Source organism: Cynocephalus volans, chromosome 17 (genome assembly GCF_027409185.1).
Source record: "Cynocephalus volans isolate mCynVol1 chromosome 17, mCynVol1.pri, whole genome shotgun sequence".
Lineage (NCBI taxonomy): Eukaryota > Metazoa > Chordata > Mammalia > Dermoptera > Cynocephalidae > Cynocephalus > Cynocephalus volans.
Genome location: NC_084476.1, coordinates 33,159,839 through 33,173,684, shown reverse-complemented (window position 1 = coordinate 33,173,684; position 13,846 = coordinate 33,159,839). Strand labels below are relative to the sequence as shown.

Genomic DNA, 13,846 nt, shown 5'->3' with positions numbered 1-13,846 from the left:
AATCATCTTGTGCAAAATCTCAATCCCACCATTTCCAGCTACATAAAGTTAAGATGCTGTTTCCTAGGTTTATTTATCACTTCTTAAAATTGAGACTAAGTGATAGTTCCTTCCCCCAAGTGGTAACAAATAGCAAATATTCAAAAGGTATTCAAACTAATTATTTCATAATTTATGAAAGGCATTATTTGCTGAAAGTTAAGATAGTTTGGATGTACATATACAGGAGTTAAAATTCTGGATAATCAAGTTACTAGCTGTTTGCCTTATGGCAAATTTATTTAGTCTCCTGATATCTCAGTTTCCTCAGTTGTAAAATAGAAACAATAATAGTACTTATCTTACAGTGCCTTGGAAATACCTAACTAAAATAATGCATTTAAAGTGATTAGCACAGTGCTTCACACATAAAAAGGGTTTAGTCAAATATTCCTATAAGCTATGAATTTACATTTTCTCCCTGTGAGATCCTCAAAGACAGGTAGATTGAAAGATTTTTTTTGAACAATTAGAGATGTGTAATAGGTAAATATATTACACGTGAATGCCCTGACATTGAAAATGCTTAATAAGAACTTGTAAGATGTACTGAACAGTCCATTTCTACCATCGGTCTAGGTTATCTACGAAGTCTTTTTTTCAGCTTTAGAATTTTATGATGTTATAACTTTATGCCCAATGTCTGAAGACTGGATAGACTTTAGACTTTATTTTTAGAGGACTTTATTGTACTACAGTAGACAATGAAATTTTTAATTCCAATTTTTATTAAATTTTCTAAGACCTTAAAATATTCCTCGGGGGTCCTCTTTGTGTTTTTAATTGTTGTGCCTGACTCTTCTAGAATGTGAGCTGCCTATGTTGCTTAAGGACACAGAAACTGTCTTGAGAGTTTTGATTAATTCCCTGAATAACTTAATATTTATTTTGTTATAATAAGCGACACCTAATCATGATAAAAAAGTAATAATGATTGTAATAGGAAAAATGTACTGAGCACAGACTATTTGCCAAGCCCTATGATAAGCTCTTTACACATATTATCTTATGGTTATAACAATTTTATAATAATGTGGGGAGTTTTATTACCATAATTTTATTATAAAATATGAACATCAACTGTGTATGGATTATATTACCTGCAAACCAAATACTTAATGAATCAGAAAGGATTCAAACCCTGATTAGTTGGCTCTACATAAACCATCCTCTTTCTTCTAAACTAAATTTCTCAGAATTTGTCCTATTAGTGAATCATCTGAGCAAAAGTATTCCATCGTCAAAAACTCCATGAATCCATCACTCTTTTACATTATAATGTTAAAACATTTTTGGCAGCAGTCAACACAAATCAAATGGAATTAAATATGAGAAAATTTATTATCACACATCACTGGAAGTTCAAAGGAAATACAACCCTCAGGGTTGAATTAATTCTAAAGAATTTATTATGATACTTTTCTCTCTGATTCTCTCTCCATCCTCAGGCTAGTAGTCAGTAGAATGTCTCACACCTCTGAACAACAATACTCAAAAACAAAGAAAAAGAGTACAGTATCTCTTCCTGGGTATCTATCAGAATTTTAAAAATCACAAAGCCCTCAGGAAATTTACTGTTATATTTTACTAAATCCTATGCCCATTCACAAATAAATTACTATATGAAGGTAGTGTCGTGCGATCATTGACTTAGTTCTGTGACCCTGAAATATGAAAGATAAGATTCCCATGCTCAGCTTGGGCGACTCACAGCACACACCATCCTGAAGCCTACGTACAGCATAAAGAAAAAGATGTGGAAGAAACTGTGAAGGCAAGACCTATTTTTTCTTTTTTTATTTTACCACACAAATTAATTTCTGAAAATTTCTAAATCTAAAAAGTCCATTTAATTTTAAACATTCCAGGATTTCCAGAATTACGTGACTATGGTTCCTTATTTCATAAGGTAGCTATTAGCATAGCAAGACAAAAAAATGTCCATTGAAAAAATGTGGGGATTTTCTGTTCCATCTTAATAGCAGTCAAAATAAATTATAAGAAATAGCAATTCTTCCTAACACACACACACACGCACGCACGCACGCACGCACGCACGCACACCCATACATCATAAATGTTGGCAGAACTTTGCAAGATCTGCAGCTAAGAGGTTTAGAAGTTATTTATCATTTGGTTATGTGCATCATAAAATTTGTATAGTGACCAAAATATATCTGAGCAATGTTCAGAGTGAAACTAGATGTAATTGCAAACATTTAATAATGATCAATCAGAAATTTGGGAACAAATTCTGCTAAGCTAATTTTAAATTATCTGTCATTAAATATGTTCAACTTCACCATCTCAAATAATATTTTTGATTTACTGTCTTTCATATATGTGTTGCTCATTGTATTAACAGATTCTTACTCAGAAATTATAAGAAAAATTTCCAACCAGCACACCTCCTACTCATTATCTAAAATCTGTCAAGAAAATAAATCTAGGAGTAGAAAAGTGTCTGAAACTGTGATGATTTGAATGTAGAAAATGTGTCAGATTCAAATAATATTTTTGCATATGTTATCTGCTTTGAAACTCAAAATAACCTTATAAAATAGGTATTATTTTTCGGTTAAAGAATATTAAGTCATATTATTCCTATTTTCAAAATGCAAAAAAGTGTTATAAAAATAAAGCTAATGAACATCTGAAGAAAACAAGTCATATTATAAGTTTTAGATCTGGGGCTAATAGAACTCTGTGAACAAACGAAAAATCAACATTTTTAATACCTGGCCACAGCTGGTCAACAACTTATCAATTTGGTTAAAATATTACTCAGAAACATTTCGAAACTCAGGACATTAGCATGACTGATAACCTTTCACCTGGTATGCTGACAATTTATACATAACATTTATGTATAACAATAATAACGATTAAAATAAAAATATATAATAATGACTTTATTAATCACATACTTTAAGCTAGATGCCTTATGCTCATTACACATTCTTCTCACAATAACCCTACAGGTATGATATCACTATCTATCCCATAATATCTGAGGTTCAGAGATTCATTAATTTATCGAAATCTTTAGGCTCAAAAGTAAAGATGTAGGAAAATTGACAGTCACAAGATAAATCCTTGCTCTAGAATAGTAGTCTATCTAAAAATTAACAAATACTCTGAATCTTAAGTTTTGGCTAGTTTATCAATTATTTCAAATTTTAAGAAGTTAATTATTAAAAAATAACTTTTTTTTCATATGGCAGGGACATAGATATGGTAACTAGGGTTTCTCAGTTTCAACTCTAGTGACATTTTGGGCCAGATAATTTGGGTGTGTGTGGGTGGACAGGGATGTCCTACGTATTTTAGTATGTTCAACAGCAGTCCCAGCCTTTACTCGCTAGATGCCAGCAGCAACCCCTCCTCCAAGTAGTGACAACCAATATCTTAAGATATTGCCAATATCCCCTGGGGACCAAAATCATCTCTTTCATAACCACTAAGTAATATCTACTGTGGAAAGAAGAAAGATAATTATGATGTAACGTAACAAAAAAGATGAGAGAGAAGGAGGGAGGGAAATAAAAATTATAAAAGAACAGATATTTTATTCAAGAGAATAAAATATATTATAAGCAAAGAAAAGTGAGATTCAAATGAAAATTGACAGAATCAGTTTTACAAATTTAAGTAAAGTCAGTTGACCCTCTGTGCCAATAGAAGTCAAAGTTTTAAATGAGGAGTATTCAGGTTTTGGTGTACATTTTTATTACAAAGATAATTGATTTAAAGTAAAATTCCAGAGTCCCACGGCCAGGAATTCTAATTCAATATGCCATTCTAATAACACCAGTAGAACACCAGGTACATCACTGGATAGAAACAGGAGTGCTGTGAAAGGAGTCCATTTGAGTATTTGGGTTTTAGATACCAGCATTACAAGGGGACTTCAAAAAGTCTGTGAAAAAAATAAAAACTAAAGATATAAACTTTCTTTCTCAACAGAAGCTCCATCAAGTTCAAGACACTTCTGTTAGCAGCAATACTAGCTATTTAGTCCAACCCTAAACAACTGAAGGTCCTGTGAATTTAACCATGTCAATGCAGTCTTTTTTTCCATGATTAACTGGAAAAAAAAAATGTGTGCCTTTTAAAGATTTTTTTAAGATTAGGAAACAAAGAGAAGTCAAAAGAGCCAAATCAGGATTGTAAGGTGGATTGGATGACTAATAGAGTCTCCACAGAAACTCTTGCAAATTTGCCCTTATTTAATAAGAGGCATGATTAGGAACACTGTCATGGTGGAGAAGGACACTGTAGTCAAGCTCTCTTAGGAATTTTCCACTAAAGTTTTAGCTAATTTTCTCCAAACTCTCATACTAAGCAGGTAGTGCCATTCTTTCACCCTCTAGAAAGCCAACAAGCCAAATACCTTGGACATCCCCCCAAAACTATTCCTGTTACCTCTGCTCTTGACTAGTCTGCTTTTGCTTTGACTACTCCACTTCCACCCCTTGGTAGCCATGGCTTTGACTGTGCTTTGTCTTCAGGATCATAGTGGTAAAGCCATATTTCATCTCCTGCTACAAGTCTTAGAAGAAATCCTTCAGAATCTTGATTCCACTTGTTAAAAATTTCCATTGAAATCTCTGCTCTTTGCAGTTAATCTGGGTGCAACAGTTTTGTCACCCATTGAGCAGAAAGTTTGCTCTACTGTAATTTTTCAGTCAGAGTTGTGTAAGCTGAACTAATTCTGATAATTGCAGTGTCTTTTTTTTTTTTTTTTTTTTTTTTTTTTTTTTTTTTTTGCTGTTAATTGACCATCCCTTTCAATTAGGGCACAAACAAGATTAAATTTTTCCTTGAAAATTGATGGGGATGGTCTGCTACTGGGGGCTTCATCATCAACATGATCTCATTCCATTCTTAAAACAAGTCAATCATTTGTAAACTACTGATTTCTTTGGGGCATTTTTTCCATAAACTTTTTGTAAGGCATCAATGATGTCACCATTCTTCCACCAAGCTTCATTATCTATTTGATGTTTGTTTTTGTTTCAATTTTAGCAGAATTCATGTTGCTCTGGTAGGGACTTTTTTTGAACTGATGCCTTATCCTTCTTAGTGCCTCACACTAGAACCTATTCAGACATGTTAGTACAAGTTTATTTTGGTGCAAAAAGTTTGCAGTCCATGCAGTTTTTCATAATACCTATCTTTCATGAATGTTTAGAAGACCCCTTATATTTCCAATTGGTGGAATCTTGTACATAGAGATAACTGTTGAAAGATTCATTTACAAATACTTAGCCTACCAATAATGGGGGAAACACAAAACTCAGTAGTCACTGGGCAATATCCTCATTTGACAGAGAGAAGAACTAATGTGAAATTTCAGAGTAGGTACTCTAAGTTCTTAATGAGATAGAGATCACCCGAAGGACGGTGAAAAAATTCTTCATGACTGTCTCACTGTACATAGCCTGAATCACAGACATAGTACGTAAGTCTAACTAAAATTGCATAGATATCCTTCTCCTGGGACACTGCTGATATTTTTAAGAAGGCAGTATGCAAGTACAAAGACATGATGTTCTATGTGCAATTACAGTACTAGAATTTCATTGTACAAGGAATTAGGAAAGGAGATGTGATTGGAGAATGGCATGAGAGAGTTTTATCTGAATATATTTTATTTATTTATTTATTTATCTGTCTATTTATTTATTTGTTTGTTTGTTTGTTTGTTTGTTTATGGCTGCTGGCTGTTATGGGGATATGAACCCTTGACCTTGGTGTTACAACACTGCTATTTAACCAACTGAGCTAACCAGCCAGACTTCTGAATTTGTTTATTTTTAATAGAAGATTTTGTTTTTATTTCCACTGCTTATTTGATTAGAGTCGTTTGAGTGAAGTGATGGAGATTATTGTGAAGTTAAAGACCATCTCTAAAATATCACGTGTTAGTTTGAATCCTCCAAAACATGGATTTCAGGATGGAAATAAACATGCAAGAGATTTATTGGGAAAACACCTGTGAATGACAAAGGAGAGGAAGAAGGAATAAGGAATAAAAGCCTTTGGTGTTTGATGAATGTCTGGAGCTGTGATGAAAAAAAGGGGAAGAAAGAAGGAATGAGCATGAAGAGCCACAGACTGAAATGCAGTTCTAAAAAAGTTCCATTCAAGTCTATCAAGCATCCTCAAACCCAGCTTGCAATTAGAGCAGTCTTACATAAAACAATAGCTCAGTGGCAAGCATGACTTCATGCACCAATGTGATGGTGTATCCAAAGGGGTGGAAGCTGGGACTGTCACTACGCTGCATACAGTAGCCTCTCTTGAAAGTGATCTGAGAAGCATGTTTCTATGGTTGCCACAAACCCTTTTGTTTGGACACACTTTCTCTCACTATGACGAGACACTTTGACATTCTAGTAATTTTTAATCATTTATTACATCATTTTTAAATTTTGGCTTGACATTTTAAATTATATGTGCTTTTAATATTCTTTATATAAGAAGCTACTAATTTTATAAAAAGAAATATTTATACTTTTTTTAAACACTATTTTGTGCTCAAAAGTGTTGATAGCGGGCCAAGCCCGTGGCGCACTCGGGAGAGTGCGGAGCTGGGAGCGCAGCGACGCTCCCGCCGCCGCGGGTTCGGATCCTATATAGGAATGGCCGGTGCACTCACTGGCTGAGTGCCAGTCACAAAAAAGACAAAAAAAAAAAATTAATTAATTAATTTTTTTTAAAAATATGTGTTGATAGCTTTGCAGTTATGCTACAAGTTGAACTTATTTCTTATTCTCCCTACAGTTTTATTTAGAAAACTATTTGTTCAATATCCCAAAGCAAAATATATTTGTCATGTGTGCCTAATGTGAAATAGGTATTGCTTCTCATTTTCAATGTGGCTGCTTTTCAGAACAATAAAAACAAAAAAAGTTAATGGACACAAATGTTGATATATTGCTTTGTATTTTTTATATATATAAATATAATTTTAGGTTGTCTACTTAGTAAAATATTTCTTGGGATTAAAGCTTATATTATTTTTAAGTAAACTACTCATGATATTTGTGAATCTCTCTTTTTTATGTTAATTCCTCCAGTGTCACTTTTTGTTGCATGCAACAAAAGACTCAGATCAATAACAATGATGCATAAAGACAAAGACAACAAACCTCCAGGAAAGAAGGAAAGGCAGGAATTGTTGCATTAAAATTCTCAGATGGAAATATGGCAGCCCATGGCAAACACTGTTGAAACAGCTAATTAAATGATTATCTATAGAACTTATAATCAAATGTCTCCAGAAGACACAGCTTTAGGTAACCACATTTACACTGTAATACATCATGGTAAAGAATATGAAGAATTCAAGTATCTTGGGGGAAGTATGTGTATCTCTGACAGCATCAAACAAAAAGAAAATAAATGATCAGATCAAATATCTAGGGGGAGATCTAAGGACTTTCTATAAATATACTTTTCCCTAATCTCTTTCAGCCATAGGGCTAAGACAGTTATGAACAAATCTTGAGATATGATAGGGGTATTTCCAAATTGTAATTTCAGAAGAATTAAAATTTTTACCTGTTGCCATTAGTAAAAGTCAGATAAGGAGAATTAGAATATGCATGCTAGCAGCCAAAAGTAAGTAAGTAAATAAATAAACAAACAAATAAGTAAATGAAAGAATTAGAATTAAGATATCTTGTGGAATTAGGACGACTTGAGCTCCCTAATGCCTTATCAGTACTGAGCCTTCCTTGTCCACTGAACTTTCTTCTCTTGTGTGTATGAAGATTTCTTTCTTGCCTTAAATTTTTGCTATTTTCTTGCCTTGGGGAATTTTGTTGCAAAAACATTACAGTTCTACTTATGCATCCTTCACTGTCTTCTGAACTGTAAATAGGTCCAAGTAAATTCTATGAAAAACAAACAAAAAATTAAAACAAGTGAACAAGTGAAAAACAAGAAAATAAGCTCTCCTCATTTAAAAAAAAAATTAAGATTTTCTAGATGCGAGATATGAGAATTGTCTATCAATGTTAGAGGGATATTATTATAGTTGCACTAGTTATAGATTTCAATGTGTTATGTTTAGTAAATTGTTTAGTTCTAATAGCATATATGTAAACAGAGAGTTGTCTCAAATGCAGCCCATACTAAAAAATGTGAGGTCCTCAAATTTTCTTGCAAAAGTGTAGAAAAGGAAGTTCAGATATTTGAGGAGTCAAGAATACCAAACGAATTTGGTTTGTGTGGAGAGCTAATGCAACTCCTACTTAAAATGCACAAAGGGCACAAGAAATCACTCAGGACTTGAGTGGACAACCAGCATCATTGAAAATTGCTTTAGTCATAATGTGAAACACTGTAGTGGAAATTATTGGGTCCTCTAATGTCAATGCAATGATAACAGGTAAAGGGCAGAAAAGACCACCGATACTTTGTAGTGGAGGCCATCTGACTAGCGTTACCACATGGGAGTAGGAATGATGTAAAAACCATGATGTGCCCTAGAAAAATTTTGGATGGTGGAAAATTATCCTATATTTCTGTACTAGGTTCAGTTCTGCACCTTATCCCCAGATCTGTACATTTGACTTTTTCATGGTTTGCATTCTTTCTATAGTCATAAAACCACGTTGCCTGTGCTATTGCTGCATTTACAAACTGAAACATCCATGACAACTAATCCTTGTCTCTCATGTTACTTTCTGATACATGCCAGACATCCTGGCTTCCTAGCTAGCTATCCTTCAACTCTTGCTCTAGGTCTCCCCTTTGATGTGGATTTAGGAAACACCATAAAGCCCTGCTTAAAACACGTCTAGGTTAAACCAAAAATGGGGAGGAGTTAAAGCTCTATGTGGCATTATTTGATCAACGGGAGACTGAAATTAGAGGATAAATTATTTCCCTCTTTCTCCCCAGTAGACTATTCTATGATTCTTTTTACATGGTTTCTTAAAAAACATACTGTGGCACTAAATAGTCAGTTGGACATCTCAGATGTCAACTGTAATATAACCTTGAATTGGCTTTCCTGCCTTTCCCACTTTACTCTGTTTGTCCTTTATGCCTCCTCCTTAAAAGCATACTCCCCAATAAAGTAGTAACATACAAAACTTCTTTGCCAGGCCTTGCTTTTTGAAGCTAGGTTAAGGGAGTTGCATCTAAAATCAGGATGAGATTCTGGAGTTAAGCATTGTCCTGACGTCACTAAGGACCCATTGCTGGTGGGAAGGCATAGGCAATAACATGTCTCATGCAGTGTTATCAAATTACTAAAGTTGCCTCCTTTGGTTAATTGAAATGAGATATAGATAGAACATAAGGAAACAGAATACACACTGCCTATGACATTAAATAGTACCAAGGAAATAATAATAATTGCTTGATTGGGGTAGTATTATTTCTTCTAAATCCATTGTCAATGTTGAAAAATTGTCTAAGTTAGGGAAGCCAACTATCAATGCAAGGCACAGAGAAGCTTGGGCTCAAAATTAGGACTAGCTTCTAATTGTAATGAGGGCATATCTGCAAATGAAACTCAATGTCAGAAAATTGTAGGAACCTGAGAAACAGAATGGAGGCATTCAGATGTATCTGAGAACACTGAGGCTCCATATTTTCCTGTGAAACCTCCAGAATGAGACAAGGAGCAACTTTTCACTTTTCAGGGAAGACCAGCTTCTCTTTCCTGAAGACTACACATTGAAGTCAACTGAGACAGGCCTATCCCCATATACCACTGGTTCTCCTTAAGATCTGCTCCACTACTCTCATGACCACTAGGTCGATTATCAAAAACAGGTCTCTGCATGGCCTAATGAAGTACCAAAGAAATTATAAGAATGAGTGGAACATGTATGAAAGTGCATCTTGAGAATTTTGGCTGTCAGGGCAGAATATAAGAATGGATATGGAATACAACTCTTTCTGGAAAGAGGAAAGTCTAATCTAATAGTTAGTAGCAATGGGTCCTTGGAGCTTGTGTATTCCTTCAGCAAATTAAATGGAATTTCTGAACTCCTTGGCATAATATTGAAGAAGAGATCACAAGACATGAAAAGGTGAAAAAGAAAGAATGTATTTACCTTGTAAGACCTTAGAACACACCTGAATGTTTTCCAGATGGCTCAGAGGACATTTGTTTCATTAAGGTATTAAGGAATATATTGGTGAATGGGGTATAAAACCTTCTAAATCACAAAGCTGGCTTTTCTCTATAGGCTAAGATTGATGGTAGAAGAAGCTGCCTAGAACTGGGCTTGCTGGGTAGTAGTCTATCATGGCCTTCAGACCTCCAACATGTTTTGCTGAAAACACTAACATAACAAGGCCTTGACTCAAGCCACTTCTGAGAATTACAATAAAGTAATATAAAATATTTTCCGCATTCTTTTCCAAAGGGGCAGGATGTCATTTTCTATGTAGACTGTGAGGAAAAGGGAATACCCTGATTTCAAGGATTATTAGACGTGTTATCTAAGCTGACACTCGAGTCAAATAATGTGAAAACCCATCATATTGCTTTCATTAGAATGAAGTATATGGAGGACAGGAATAAAACAAGGTGATGAAAGAAGGTTGGCCCCCATTCTCATAATGGTTAAAACAAGTCCACAGACCCACCCTGTTTTACTTTTTCCCTTCAGGTCCTGAGTATGTAATCGAGATAGATAGATGTATTTAGCAGCTGAAAGTACAAATTTATATTAAATTTCCATTTATATGAAGTTTAACTTTAGATTATCATAAGATTTATTTATTTACTCTATAACTCTATCACTCATGATTAATTCTCCACATCATAGTAACTACATTTATTGTATACCATTTGCTTACCAGGTAGAATAATAAGTAACATATTCAATTTTTTAACAAAACCTATAAATAGGCATCATTATCCCCACAGGGATGAGGAAATTGAGAATCAGAGAAATTAAATAAATTTTCTAACAAAAAATTATACCACTGTAAACCTTGGAGCCAAATTAAGTTTCATTAATTCCAAATTGTGTGGTCTTTCTACTATCTTATGTAGTCATCTTCTTAAGGCATTTCATGTTAAAATATTCTAATTTCTATTACTATTAAAGATATACATCTTCACAATTGAAAACAGGAAGAATAAAAACATCAAAAGGAGACAAAAATGCACTATTGGCTGTGCATAGCTTAACAAGTTATCCACAATACCTCTAGCACTATAGGGTCAAGAATCTCATATAAAACAGCAACAATATCAAGTAATAACAAATTCATGGAGGAATCCAAGAATTCCGTCATAGGTACATATTTCCCATGGGTCATGAAATGTTTCACTGCATACCGCTACGTACTCAATGTGCTCTCAAATGTCAAGGAAAATATAACAATAAGAATGCAACTGACAAAGAAATGGTACCATTTTTGTTTTCTCAGTGTCACTGTGAAGGTGGAAAATAAGCTCTTATGCTTTGAAATGTCCTGGATCTAGTTACATGCTACCAGCTGGAAAGAAGGAACATTCTCCATCTGCAGCATGCCCTCCTATGACTTTCTGAAAAAATTGCTGAGTAATATCCACACAGTAAAAATCAAGCATTAATTTCTCAATGCACATATAATTATCTATGGCACTACAACATGAGATGAATTCGGGTGGTTGATAATATATCTCATCTCTCTGTTTATCTCTTTCAAATTATTTATGTGAATAAATAGGGATATTGTTGACATCTTCCATATTTTTTTTTACCATTTTCTTATTTTATTTGTCAGTTTTCATAAATCTTCCATATTTTCTAATCATAAAGTATTTTCCCATGTATTTGAAAGAACTTTTGGCTTAAACTCTTAAATATTAAGTAATATACTTAGAAATTCTGCATGAAATAATTAAGTCCTAGTTAAATGACCAATATTCAAAACAACATAGAAATGAGAAATAAAATAAACGTGCTATTCTAACTTGAACCTATTATGAATAAACTTAGAAAACTGGGTTTTTTTTCTATATAGAACATAAAATGGTGTGACAGTAGGTTGCAAGAAAAAAGTGATATATGAAGCCTTAAAGTGACATATGAAGTCTCACAAGAACTACTTCAAATTAGTTTTTCGGATCAAAACATCGAATGTAAAATATTTAGGAACAAAACACCTTTTTCTTCTTTAGTTAGTACAGTTGCTTTGTTACATGTTGGACATTCATGTTCATTCTTTAAAATGTTTGCAGAAATAACGAAGACATATTTTTGAAAAATTTAAGCAGTGCTTAAGTATAAAGAGTGAAATGTAAGAAATCACCTCCGTTTCTATGAATTTTCTCCCCTGATTCACTGAATGTCAACTTCCAGTCCCTTTAGTTCTTCAAATACATAATTGCCTTGGGAACCTTTCCATGATAATATGTATACGGGCCCACCCCTTTCTTTTTAATGGTTCTGTAATAGTTCATAGAATGCATATACTCTAATTGATTTAACTCAGGGTTTCTCATCCTTGTCACTAATGATATATTGGGCTAGATAATTCTTTTTTGTTGGGGCTGTGCTGTGCATTATAGGATGCTTAGAAGCATTCCCTACCTGTACCCAACAAATGACAGTACTGGTCCTCACTCAGTTGTGACCACCAAAAATGTTTCCAAACATTGCCAAATGTTTTTTGGGAGACAAAATCACTCCTGACTGAGAACCACTGATTTAGCCAATCATCAACCGAAGAACGTTTAGAAGGCTTCTAAGTTTTTGATGTTTTCAACAAAAATACATTGAACTTGTAAATATGTAACTCTCTGTTCATAATACTTGGGTTTCTTTCTTCCTTTGGCTCCTAACATTCTGAGACGTTTACAGACATTTCCTCTTAAACAACCTGAATCTCTAGTCAGAAAATATTTCCATTTCATTCTAGAAACATCTCTGTGTTTTATTTTCCTCCCTTTCTAATCAAACCCATCTTCTCTTCCCTCTTCAGTGTTAAAAAAATCCAGCCAATTCTTCTACAAGTCCAAGTAACAATCTCTGTGCTTGTCCCATTAAATGGAACCATGATGAGTCTCAACTGATCCCAGTATCTTTGTGACAGAGGAAAATCTGGCCAGTATCAGAGGATTGATGTAGCGCAAAATCCCAAGGTTCTTAATGAGACAGGAGAGAATGATTAGGGGGCTTTGAAAAGTCAAAAAAGTAACCAGGGCTTTCCAATTGTCATGTGGTGGAACCTGGCCTCTAACAGTTTCTTACATCCATGATGCAAAAATACCACCACTTATTTTGAAGAGATTGGCCTTTCTAGAACATTGCTTTTAAAAAATAGGAGAATGACACAGAGAAAAATGTAATAGTCATAGTTGAAAGACTCTGAAAAATATAGGAACATTATCTAGATTCTAGTCTTACTACATGTATGATCTTCTGCTTTTTAAAAACTTTGAGCCTTAATTTTCTTATCCAATAAAAAGAGAATGATATTAGTTATTTTAAAATCCTTGTGATAATTGAATAAAGATAATATGGGTGAAGTGCTTAGCAGAGTGTCTGGTGCATATTAAGCATGTTATAAATGTCTGTGTTTCCAGATTTAATGTCTTTCTAACTGCTTCTGTGATAAAATTTGTTTTTAAAAATCTCTCTAAACTCAGCAGTGATGTCTGGAAATGTTGACAGGGTCCTTGCAGCTTCAGTATTATCATAGCTAGACTCTTACTGATAAAATATGATTATACTTTCTTTATATTTTTCACTCTGCTTATTATTAAGGGTGATATGCCATCCTAAATTAAGTATTTTATATCCATTCAAATAAATGTTTTCTTCATTTTCTTCCTCTT

The 13,846-nt window shown here is 33.9% G+C and overlaps 1 pseudogene; it reads right to left on the bottom strand.

Moving 5' to 3' along the window:
- LOC134365572 (protein zyg-11 homolog A-like) overlaps positions 1 to 11,316 on the bottom strand; it is a 34,545-nt pseudogene extending 23,229 nt beyond the window's left edge.
- Between the last annotated feature and the right edge of the window lie 2,530 nt (positions 11,317 to 13,846).